Source organism: Cydia fagiglandana, chromosome 14 (assembly GCF_963556715.1).
Source record: "Cydia fagiglandana chromosome 14, ilCydFagi1.1, whole genome shotgun sequence".
NCBI classification, from domain to species: Eukaryota; Metazoa; Arthropoda; class Insecta; order Lepidoptera; family Tortricidae; genus Cydia; species Cydia fagiglandana.
The window spans coordinates 2,576,221-2,589,813 of record NC_085945.1 but is presented as its reverse complement, the minus strand read 5'-3'; positions in this window follow the sequence as shown (position 1 = coordinate 2,589,813).

The window sequence follows — 13,593 nt, the reverse complement described above, 5'->3', positions numbered from 1 at the left end:
CTTTGAAACAAGATATTCGATTGGTGCTATTCATGACAGAAATAACTAATCATTTTAGTAGGTATATGCATTGCATCGTGTGTATTCATTTCTCACAGCGTTCTGTATTTTGGCATTCACTGTACCATCACCCACACCGTTAACTGTACATCGGTGGACCTTATGCTTATAAGTTTTTTAATAGGAGTGTTGCTGTTTGTACCATTAATTAATTTTGTATTAAGCAGAAATGTCTGCAAACTATAGGACAATGTAGAGGAAAAGTGGAAAAAGTCATACGGCCTGCTTCGAACTTTAAGATGCTCCAAAGATATGTCAAAAATGCGCTACAAATACGATATGGATCGGATATGTCAGAGTCAAAAGTGACTTCTTTAAGCAAAAACATCTCTTTTCACACTAATATATCTGATCCATATCGTATCTAAAGGGGAGGCAGTGGTTCAGCAGTGGACGTCATATGGCTGAGATGATCGTATCTAAGTACCTGTAGCAAATTTTTGATAATTTTGAAGGATCATACAGTACCGTAAAATGGGGTGAGTTGGGTGAAATTTGACTTTCAAACCTAGATAAAATTTTATTTTTGCATGTGAAAACTGAATGGTGTATATAATAAGTGGTTCGGACGTTTGTATTTTAGTTTGTATTTTATTTTGGGTAGTTTCATTTCATAACTTTGACGATAAAGAGGAAAATCCACCTCATCCCGTAGTGCCTCGTATTTGGGGTGAGAGGGTTTTTCATACAAAGATGATTTTGGAAGATTGTTGGATCGATTTTTTTTATTATGCGTATTACTATAGCCCCATCTTAAATTGGAAAACATTATTTTTGTAGCAGTAGCCTTAAAATTCCTTCTCACCCCCCTCTCAAACCTTCTCTCCCCATTCATAACCCAACTCTCCCCGCGAAACCTACTCACCCCGTTTTACGGTACGAAACAGGCCGATTGTCTCGGGCTGTGTCGAGTTGTCTTGCACGTGACAGCGATTTTTCCACTTTTCTTTTTATTACTAAGCATCACCTTGTTAACCACTCACATACTTATGGTAAGTGTAGCTACCAGCTGTCACCCTTATTTTATAATAATAATAAAGGTCACTGAAAAATATCAATCATGAAGAAATGACGAGCCGAGAAATTTGACCCGCCTGTTCCTCTCTCACAATCTGTATATATTTGAAATGTGATAATTAAGCCCTTTCAAATGATATACAACACATCATCATTACTTACTAAGTAGGGGCATTCCACGAGACTGTCGCTTACATAACGCTTTTGCCTTGTATGGCAGCTACCTCAATAAAATACGTGAATATACTGCCAATTTGTTAGCCAAGTCATGAAATATAGGTGATATTGACTGACCCAATATCACTTACTCAGCATTTCCAGAAGTATTAGAAGAATTGCGTTATGTAAGCGACATTCTCGTGGAATGCCCCAGTACCTACCGTAATTGCCGTAAAAAACTTGCATTTGAGTAAACTTTATCTTGCATGTAACGTTGTAAAATACATTATTAAAAAAACATCATAATTTATAAAAAAATAATGATGTTGTTTTTATTTAATACGACATTGAATATTGTCCAGATTCGACCACTTAGTGCGACAATGGGTTTTCCCACTTTTCCTTTTATTTGTAAGCATAACCGTACCATAAATATAGTAAAAAGACCAATTATAGTTAAAAGATCAATTAGCCTCTTAACTTAAATAAATAAACTAATGACTTATTCAATTAGGTTGTGAGCCTTTACTTTTTTTTACTTACAACAATCATTCTATCAATCGTAAGGAATGTAAATTATTATACGCATTCAGTGTTACTAAAGAAAACTTCTCGACTCCGAAATACCCGCCCGCTGTTGTTATATTCATGCAATTGCCGTATTTTACTTGGAAGAAACCAAAAGCAAAAGTTGGTAACGTTTTCCTAGGCATTTTATTTATTCAAATGTAATAAGATTGATGTCGTCTGCAATTTAAATAATCTTCTAAGATTAAGCATGAATAATAGAGCAATGGGAACGTATACTTACATCAGAATGATAAACCTTGATGAGGGACCTGTCGACACGGCTGGTCGAGGCCTCGGGAGACCATAGGGACTGGCGCTTACCTTTCCGAGCGCATCATCATCATCATCAGTCGTTCCCTCAATGCTGAGGATCGTGACATCATGTCCTAATGTTGCTGACCAGTCTCTTCCATAGGCTTCTGTCACCCGCCATATGTACGGCTTCCTGCAGATGTAGATGCAGCGGTGTAGTGACTTGTGCGCTCCATCTAGCGGGTGCGGGGGCTCCGAGCGCATATCGCTGCCAAAACAAAGAGGTAACGCAGCCAGTGTTATGGATTCAATGCCTCAGGTGGAGGTTTTAGAAGGGGTATTCTTTTTATTTTCATTCATTATTTTAATCATGTTATTTACTTATTTATCGTCGTCTCTCCCGCGCCATGTATGTACGGATAAGTACGAGCGAAATGTACGATAACTGAATTAATCCAGTAAATTTGTCGAATTTTGTAACCTGGCTATTTTGCGTCAAATCCGGTAGTTTTGATTTTTTGCAGGCTTGTTTATGATGTTGGCCCAATAAATAATCCAAGTTTGTGACCTCGAGCGCCAAACGCAACTTTGTCAAAAATCGAATAAACCGCAATTTTTTTTAGATTTGGGCGATTATAACCCTAAAGTACTTGTTCTTGGTAGTAACTTCCTAGGGCGTTTTTAAAGTAAGTAGACTAAATTTGCTACAATACGACACTAGAATTATCTCTGTACATCTAATATTTTCCGAGATAAAGCCTTTCAAAATTTTATAATTTTACATCAGTTCTTAGCTATAAGTTAAGGGTTAGGTAGGTAAATTATATGGAATTCATCACCGCCACGTTCTACAAAATATTTATTTTCAATAAAAAAAAATTTTTTTTTCAAAATAGGCACTCATGCTTTTTTTTATGGAATATAAATATTTTGTAGAACGTGGCGGAGATGAATTTCATATAAATTACCTAACTAACCCTTAAATTATAGCTAAGACCTGATGTAAGATTATAAAATTATGAAAGGCTTTATCTCGGAAAATATTAGATGTACAAAGACAATTCTAGTGTCTTATTGTAGCAAATTTAGTCTACTTTAAAAACGCCTTAGGAAGTTACTATCAAAAACTAGTACTTTAGGGTTACGAGGGTCGCACTGAAATATTCGGGAATGGGACACTTAGAAATAACATAATAGAAAGAGGCATATAATTTATAAAAATGTAACTCTTTATAAAACTTTTAAGGTATATTCCATTTGGTTGTCATTTGTATTTAAGAATTACTGGCAATTTGAAAATTGTATGTCGAACATTATTTGAATTTTTGGCCAAGTGATTTTTCGGATCATATTTTTAAACGGTTTTCAATATACCCTCAGCGAATAAATAAAAGTTACAATGGGCTTCTGTTATTTTTTTATGAACTAGAGTTCATCGTACGCTCGTTTGCAGTTAAAAATAAATATGAAAGTCACTTTCATTTTATCCCATGGGTGATCTTAAAGAAGCATGTCATTCCAAAGCGACGTCAAAAATTAAAATCGCATTTGTGCTGTTAATTAAAAAGACTGCCAAAAAAGTTGCATATCGGCAGATTTCGACATTCCTAAATATTCATATGACAACAGTAAAAAAATCTTTTATATATATATACATTTAAAAAAAACTTCAATTCCGTTGGCTACTCCACGAATTTCATACAAAACCACTAAGGCCCCAAAATCGCCATACAAAAAGGACTTTGGGATTATGAGCCGTGTGCATTACAGAATGATTACTTTCAAAAGAAAATTTATATGCGTGGTCAGTTTGAGTTTAAGTATGCATTAAAATAAAGATTGACTGTCTAGATGCGACAGATTTCTCTATTCCCGACATTTTCAGTGCAACCCTCGTATAATCGCCCAAATCTAAAAAAAATGCGGTTTATTCGATTTTTGACAAAGTTGCGTTCGCCGCTCGAGGTCACAAACTTGGATTATTCATTGGGCCAACATCATAAACACGCCTGCAAAAAATCAGAACTACCGGATTTGACGCAAACGCAAAATGTATAATTTTACTGTATTAAATGACATCAGTTAGATGTCATTCTGATATCAGTGTATGTTCGAATTGGCCTGTAATTTGGGTCAACGTAGCGAAAATTGTGTAAACGTTGAACAAGTTTAAAACTTGAATCTAATCTAGTGGTGTGTTGGGGAACCCTATTCATATTGAATTAATCAAAATTAAATATGTGGAACTAAAAGTATACAAAGATCACGGACGTCTTGACAAACAGACGGACGGACGGACGGCAAAATGACCCTATAAGGGTTCATTTTTTTCCTTTTTTAGGTACGGAACCCTAAAAGAACATCGGCATAAAAAATGTGTAAGAAGGTATCCCTATCGAATCTTTACATTTTTCTCAATTCCACGTAACTAAATTAATTCTTCCACAGGATACCTACAACTGAACAAACCGCATGTTTTTGAAACCATATTTTTCACGGTTGAATAATCTAACATCGACGCTTCATCTTAATATCTCCGAAAAATCCCGAAACGTTTACTGTTTCAACAAGAAATGCATGCTGGCAAATGAAATTGTTGCCAAATCAAATGGTTGCCAAAGAATTCGTTGATCAAGTTATCGGACACCGATAATAGTAAATTTTTCATCCATGGCAAGCGGCGAAGTTTGAAACAGGAAGTACCAAGAAAAAAAACTGGTCAAGTGCGAGTCGGACTCGCGTTTCAAGGGTTCCGTACATCACACAATTTAAAAAAAAAATTTTTGTACGTGTAACGTGACGTGAGTGAAACGCCTTGAAAAACCCGAATGAGTCAATCAAGTTTTCAACACATGTAACATGAAGTTTTCTGGCGTGGTGGCTTATATCTCTGCAAATATGCAAAGTAGCTTCTAGATAGGAAATTAAATGCCGAACAATAGTACAAATGTCTTCCTAAATGCGAAGACTTAAGACCGAGCTCCGCGTAGGGCTGAAACTCGGAGCGTCCAATGGGTCGCGCTTCCTACAACTTCCGCAAAGCAAGTGTTTTGAAAGCGAAGGCCGAAGAGAGATAATACCTACAGGGTGGCCAAAAAATAAGTACATTCCCGTAACCAGGGAGGTATTGGGATTATACCTACCTATTGAGCAACATTTACTATGGGACCCGAAATCGCGAAAAGAAATGTATCCTCCCATAGAAAACGGATCAGTCAAAACGTATGAAACAGCCAAATTTTTCTTTGCGATTTCGGGGTTGCACGTCGGCAACGGAAATACACTTAGTTTATTTTTTGGCCACCATGTATAGTGCTTTTTAAAACACGTGACAATACCTAGTAACCTAATCAATCAGTACTACAAGTAACATTGCGGCTGTGTGCCAGATACAGCTTAGTCGCATTTTTTATCTTAAGTCCGACTCACGCTTGAAGCTAAAGGCACGTCTCTTCGGGACGCTTCGGGTCTTCGGCCTTAGAGCTCGTTCCCACTATGTCGGATGTCGTGGCGATTTTTAATCGTGTGTCGTTGCCGCTGTTCTCACTATGTCGGATGTCGGATCCGGATTTCAATCGGGTGTCGGCGGTACTGTTCCCACTAGTCGTCTGTCGTGCACGATCGCAGCTGGCGTGTATTTTTCGAGTGGGTAGCGAGGCTTAGTACTAGATGAACGTCGACGAAATGTTTGTGGTTTTGTATTATTTGCGAAAGAAACGATTAGAGGCAGTTAAAAAAAAGGAGATATTGGGTACACCCAATTCTCAGGGAAAGATTTACCTTAGGAATATTTCAGAATTTGATAGCTGAATTAAGAAGTGATGAAGTGAAATTTTTCAATTATTTTAGAATGTCTATAAGTACATTCAATATTCTTCTATAGTCTTGTCCCAAATAATACCTCTTTCCTGAACAAGTGCGATCAAATCTTCAGAATGTATATTAAGTACAGCCATTATTACAATTTTGTAGCATAAAAACACAATACTTACTCTCCTTCCGCGCCAAAATATGTTTCCGCAATGCGAGCGATCGCAACGACGCGGCAGCGACGCGCGGGTGTGTGAGGGGGTGCCGCGCGGGCGGCGCGGGCGAAATCGTTCCGACATCCGACAAAATGTGAACAGCGCTATATTCACTCGTACGCGAGCGAGACACGACACGATTTTTTTCCGGGCTGGGAGGGCTGGCAATATGTCGTATCCGACACAAAATCGTTGTCGGACGAGTGTGAACAGCTTCATATAAAATGTTCTGCCAGTGGAACGTACGATTAAAAATCGCCACGACATCCGACATAGTGGGAACGAGCTCTTATGCGGATTTCGGCCTAGGGCCTTCGCAATAGCTGTCTAGAACTCTAATACATCACGTTTCACTTAAACCATTGCGGCTGTGTCCTTAAAAAACCTAAACCGCATTTTTGTTCTTAAATCCGACTCACGCTTGACTCTAGATTTCTAATAGGTTTTCCTGTCATGTTTAGGAAAAGGACTATTTTGTGTATTTTTTTCACAGTTTTAGACTTAGTAGTTTCGGAGATAGAGGGGGGGGGGAATGGTAATTTTTTGTCTATTTTCTTGAATAACTTCTAGAATTTTTATCATAAATATATCAAAAAAATATATTTGAGATTCTCACAATGAGCTCTTTCGTTTGATATGTAACACGACATAGTTTGCAAAACTTTGATTTTTAATTTTATGGTTTACCCCCCAAAAGTAGCCCCTATGTTTAAAATTCATTTCTTGACGTTACATATCCGTCTTTGGGTCACGGACTTACATATGTGTACCAAATTTCAACTAAATTGGTCCAGTAGTTTCGGAGCAAATTGGCTGTGGCAGACGGACGGACAGACAGACGCACGAGTGATCCTATAAGGGTTCCGTTTTTTCCTTTTGAGGTACGGAACCCTAAAAATGACATAAAAATCTGGGTCGAATGCGAGCCTGGTGATTCCATAACATATTTTTTTAATACCTAGGTATGTTATGGACTTTTTTATCTCTCATATTCATATCATCATCATCATTGGCCTTTACGTCTATTGCAGACGATTTATGGTGTAACATACATTACACCGCCTGAGACGGAATTAAGGAAACGCAGGGATGCCCAGCACCTGCATTACCCTCTCGGCTTCACTGTCCTATGCCACAGGAAAGGCGAGCCAATACGTGTGGAGACAGGTAAGCTGCAGGAATCTGCCGCATATTTCAGGTTGGACCCTACTCGCGCCTTACGGAAACTCCATTCCGGGTTTTATTTTGGAGTAGTATTAATTCTTTATTCATATCACCTCACATAATATGATCGAACTTCATTATTTACTTACTAGCCTCTGCCTACTACTTCATCCGCATAAATCATGCCCTATCTATGTAGAAGCACTTTCTGCTTTACTCGTAGCCATCAGAAAGTACTTCTAGTTTAGTATTTATAGTATAGTATAGTATCGTTTATTACAAACCATGGTATAATACAATAGATGTTACAATGAAATGGGTCGCATGGCACCCTGGTAGGGTATGGCAATTATCCTTATAACTAAATACATTAACTAAATATACTGTAAAAATTAACCCGTTTTCCAAGTTACCCCAACACGCCTTACTCAATGTACCTACTTAATTGAACACAAAGAACAGAAAATACACAGTCTCTGAAAAAAAAAAACGTAACCAATAAGTAATAAGTTTCGAACAAAAATGTCATATGCGACGCGTCCTTAGTCCAACGGGTGCGAGCCAGCCCCAACACAGTTCTAGCGATGATCGCGGACACTGCGGACAGATTGTATCAAAATTTCAATGAAACACAGGCAAGCTATTTAAAAAAACTTTTCCCATATCTTCCAGAAGAATATATGATATTTCTGAAAGTTCAAAAACAAACAAACAGTATTGATTGTGGCTATATTGTGTATATTTGCAATTGCATTTAGTACTTCGATTGTATTAGGTGTTGATCCGTGTAAATTTAATATTACCCATGATGTCGATGTATTTAAGAAATCATACCCTAAATATTCTTACAACGCATGGGTTAACTTGACAGTTTCCTTCTACGGTTATTAATCGCCATGGACGTCCCTCAAACAAGTAGGCTGGCACTAAGTTAGAAAGAAAACGTATTGCTGAAAGAGAGAAAAAACAGCGCCAGAAAGTTAACAAATTATCGAAATGCAGTTAAATAACCGCTTCAAGCCAAGTAGTGCTATCGAATCCTGGTCTTGCTCCTAACAAATCGTCACAATATTCTGATTGTTCTCAAATTTCCATTATAGATAGTGATTTAAGTTCTGAAAAAAATATTCAAACAAGATGACAGAAAATGACCTCGAATTATCGAACTGCAGTCAAATAAAAATCTTAGGCGAAACAGTGTTTTCTAATACTGGTGGTGTTTCTTACGAATCATGGGAATATCTACCTATCTCTGGACAGTTTTACCCTATAGATGATATTGATACTGTAAATTCTGGGAAAAACTCTCCACTCATCGCCGGCAAGCGTAAATCATCAAAGAAGTAGAAAATAACCTGAAACGAAAAAGATTGTCGAGATGTGACAATAACATTAGAAACAAAGAAAAAGAAATACATAAAAAGTCTAAAAAACTGCAAAGATCATTATCTCGTAACCGCAAAGCAAAACAAAAAAGGAACACTATTTCACATCGTATTTCACGTAAAACCCTGCATGTAGGGAACGTGAATAGGAACGAAATACTGAATCATATCGTGTTTCACGTCAAGATCCTGGAAGTAGAAGCCTTGAAGCTTGCAAAAAATGTTTATTTTAAATATCTCTTCAGAAAAATATGCGTCAATTAATTTGTAGTGTATGCGACCTCCGGCCGCCGAGCTGTTTGGAATGGTTACGTCGTTTTGAATGATATGTCAGGTCAGTCAATAAATGGTAAAGTCCTAGATGCATCTCGTCTACATTTATATGCCTGCTATATCCTATACACCACATAATTGCGCCTGAAATCTCGGAACCCACCATACGAAACAGCAAAAATTCTGCGGGAATGTGGGTTTAATATAAGTGAGGAATGGAGAAAGGACTGGATGTCAGATCCGCCTAGGCAGTCCCTCTCGAACTTCGACCCTACAAAAAAGCCAGGATGTTTTTCGGCTCCCAGAAAGGAATGGTGCCAGATCAACCGACTTCGAACTGAACATGGACGCTGTGCCGATTATATGTTCAAGTGCGGGTGGCGAGACTCGCCAGAGTGTGACTGCGGAGCTCCAAAGCAGACTATCCAGCACATAATAGTCGACTGCCCTAAGAGAAAGTTTATTGGCAACCATGAAGCAGTGGCGTAACTAGGGGGGGGTTGGAGGGGGCACGTGCCCCGGGCGCCGTCCAACGGGGGGGCGCCAAAATGCACAAGACCTTTCGTTAGGAGGGAGGGGGGGGCGCAAATTCGGTGCCTGCCCCGGGCGCCATATCCTCTAGCTACGCCTCTGCCATGAAGACTTGCTCGCTCCTAGTGAAGACGCAGCCCTATGGGCCAAGACATTGGATATAGTTCTTTAATTCTTTATTACTTCCTAATACTTTAAGCGACTCGAATCTTGCCATACGATTAAAAAAAACCACATAATTAAACCTTGCTCCTTATGTATTTAAGGCAAGGGATGGCAACATGGAATATTCATTAGGCATTTTTATTCGTTATAGGTCCGTATAATAAAATAAATAACACAAGTTAATAACTTTAAACTCAAAATCTCTCGAGACATTTATGACAAGACTACGTAGATATAAATATTTCAATTTAAAAAATAGCGCTGACAGATTTATATCTATAGAGATACACGAGTTTTGTGTGTGATATCTCTTCACCATGCCAACGTCACCTCCTTGTTACGACAAGCCCCGAATGTTATTACTAGGTGTCATATTGGCTTTGTCTTGTCTCGGCGTGTCGGGATCGCAGCGAAATCTCGCAAGCCCGTGCTTGCCTTTTTATACCCGGAACCAAATGAGAAAGTAAATGCAAATAGGGATATGCAGGGGTTGGAAATTGATTATTTTGGGAATCCAGGTTATTGTGTATGTAAATAATGGTGTGTGATGAATAATAAGCGAAACAACGAAATTCTGAAGCTTGACTTAGTTTCCAGAGGATTTTTTACTAAAAGTTTGGACATGCTTTTTTCATCAATGTATGTTACTGATGTAGGTAAAGATATAAATAGGTTGTAATGTATTTTAATGTAATTTAAGTAGTCTCAGATGTTTTCTTTGACGGTGAAATTAGAACATTTAAGTGTGTAGACACATTTTTGTGTGCAAGAGCTCGAGTTTAATTTGCGAAAGCAAGTTTTGTTTTGAAAGTACGACATCAACAAATTCAAACGTATTGAACATTTTGAACATATTAATTTAACGTTTAGGTTGTCATTGGTTTTAGGTCGTATTTTCGCAAATGTTTTTGAGCAGCTCCATACATAGGTAGGTACTACGGCTTTCTGTTACTAAACGACCTCGCTTCACTCGGCCGGCAATTCTCGGCCTTTGTTGTGCATTTAGTGAATAATGTAGAATCTACATTGATAAGTAGGGATGAACGGGGTGGCGTCCGACTATAGTTTGCAGAAATAACACACATCCGTTCTTTACAATATTTAATCGAGACAAAGAAATATACTTACATGTTACCTTATTTTTGGCTAAGTACCCACATACATGCATGCATACATTGTAGACTATGAATAAGAAGCTTATTATGCGCCAAATTTCCACAAATGTAGAGAAACTCACTATTTGAAAGTCATATGTTTTTCACAAGAGTTCGGAAGACAAACAGGCGAGATAGCTCCATTGTTTTGACCGGTCTGCAAAAAGTTCCTCTGTCTCACAGTGGCGTCAACTAATTAATTGTCCAAGAAACTTCGTATCAGTAAAGATGTGGCCATATTACTAGCGTATGGAATCGGTAAAAGGAATACTATTTCTTATTTGTTCCATGGAATGGAACTCTAACATTATAAAGCTGATGCGAGTCGAGGTTCTTTTCTTTTTTACTGTAGGTACTATTTGATTTTGTATCAATAAAGCAAAGCCTAAAAAAGTCAGTCGCTTAATCACCCAAATCTAGAGTCAAGAGAAAAATGTTGCCTAAAAGTAACTGTAATGATTCAATTGACGATTGTGACGTTGTTGCTTATTCCGTCCACGACTCCGATGATTCTTCTAGTGAGGTAGTGAGGTAGGTGGTGAGGTAGTGAGGTTGTATTGTATTGTAAACTTTGACATCGTTTAATAAATTGACTTGATTCGTTCTAGTGAGGTTAATAAAGAAAACGTTGATTAGGGCCCCCCCACATCTGGCGTCTTTCGAGCGTCGGCGTCTACAATTCTATGGCCGACGTCGACGCAACGTCGACGCGGCGTCGACGCAACTGCGCAGCGACGTCATTCTCCATAGCGCTGGACCGACGCCGACAGACGCCGACGCTCGAAAGACGCCAGATGTGGGGGGGGCCCTTACGTTGCAGTTGATTTTGTCATATTTATATATGAAGATGAAAATTTATCGGCAAAGTCGAATCTGTATGCGAAGAGGATGTATTAATTAATTATATGCAGAAATCTTTAAAAAACTGGAAATGGCCAGCAAATCCTGATGTAAACTTATATCTTCACGTAGACATTAAGCAAAAAAATAGCCAAACCGAAGAAAATTAATAGTAAAAGGGAGGGCTGGCCAGTATTTTGCTCAACGCATTAGAATTGCCATACAACGTGGCAATGCGGCCAGCCTTCTGGGCACACTGCCCATCGGCAGTCACTTGGGGGACGTTTTTTATTTATAGGCTTTTTATTTTAAGTTTATTTAGTTTAGAGATAGTTTGTATTATAAATTTTAAGCTAATTTAATGTAAAATAGATGAGTATTCTGTTTAGGTAATATCAAGTACTGGTAGGGATTTTTCTTATGATTTAAAATGATTTACAAACCTCTTCACAGGAATAAAAAAGTCTTAAGTTTATTTAATAAAACTGAATGTGTAATATGATTAGTCCTTTCTAAGAAGTAGGTATAATTGTGTTTTATGACAAGTTTAATGATTGTTTATTTGTTATTGTTGATTACGTTAAAAGATACCATAAATAATCGATCTTAGGGAGGTTTCCTATTCTTAAGGCAGAAGGAAAATTTGGCCTTAAGTTATTTTTACTTACTTCACGTGTATAAAATTAATATATGGAAATATACTTGTAGAAACATAGTTTGTAAGAAGTATATTGTATTTTTATGACAAGTTTAATAATTGTTTATTCGTTATTGTTGATTATCTACGTTAAAAGTTACTAAAAATAATAAATCTCAAAGAGGTTTCCTATTATTATAAGGCAGAAGAAAAATTTGGCCTTTATAAGTTAATTTTTCTATGTTCACGTGTATAAGATTAATCTGTAGAAATATACATGCGGTAATCGTGTCTGTGATTTCGAAAAAAAAATTTGATGATTATAACGTGTTTTTTTTTTAAATTATCATGCGTCCAAGGTCCAACGGCTGTTTTCCAAGGAACATCGCGTGTGTTGTACCATGGACACTTTTCCCTTTTTTTTCGTCAGCCTATCCTATCAAAACTAATAAAGAAATAGCTTCAATAGCTTGACTTCATATGGCGATATGTTTTTTAATAATGAAACTGTATAAATTTCCGAGTTAGAATGTTCTGAAGCTGTTCATTTTTTTCTAAAACTCCGAAAAGAAAAAAACTGGCCGAGGTTTAACAGCTTCCCCTATACACTTTTAATTTGAGGAGTTCTAGTTGGTACCTACTGCATTTGTCAGGGAATAAAGAAGTTAAGAGTACTAATAATCCAACCCCATTTCCTAGATATTTAGGTGACTATAAATCGCACAAGTCCCGCCAGTTCTACGGCCGAACTTTAAACTGCGCCGCAGTAAAACAGAGCGGGGCGAAGCCGTATCTCACGCGGCCTTGGCTAGCGGTGGTATTCCATCTGTCCAATATCTTGGTCCAATGTTACTGTATCTCACTCTCTTATTAAGCAAAAGGTGAGACAAAATACACATTGGAGAAAGAAGTTATGCAGGTAGAATACCACCCTTACTGTGAAAGTTACAAGATCACTAGTGCGGTTTTACATCTGCATCCGCCTTACAAGTATTGTCATTTTGTTCGATTTTAGGGCCGGTATAGAAGACCTGCTAACCGACTGCAATTTTTATGGGAACTGCACGCTAACTGCAAAGTCGGCGTGCAGTTCTCATACAAGTTGTAATCGGGTTGTAGTCCGTCTGTATGGGCCCTTACAGCTAAGATTAAAGCTAGCTAGCCAATAGCAGTGATTAAAATTTCACTTAGTAGAAATTTTCGATGATATTTTTTTGTCAAAAATTTAACACATTGAATGCCGGGAAACCGATCGGGTTCTCTATACGTAGTCGCTTTCGTCTACAAAGCGGGAAAACACTGAGCTCAGCTACAAATGTAGCGCTAAGAAAACATTGGCAGTGAATGCGTAAAAGCTAGTG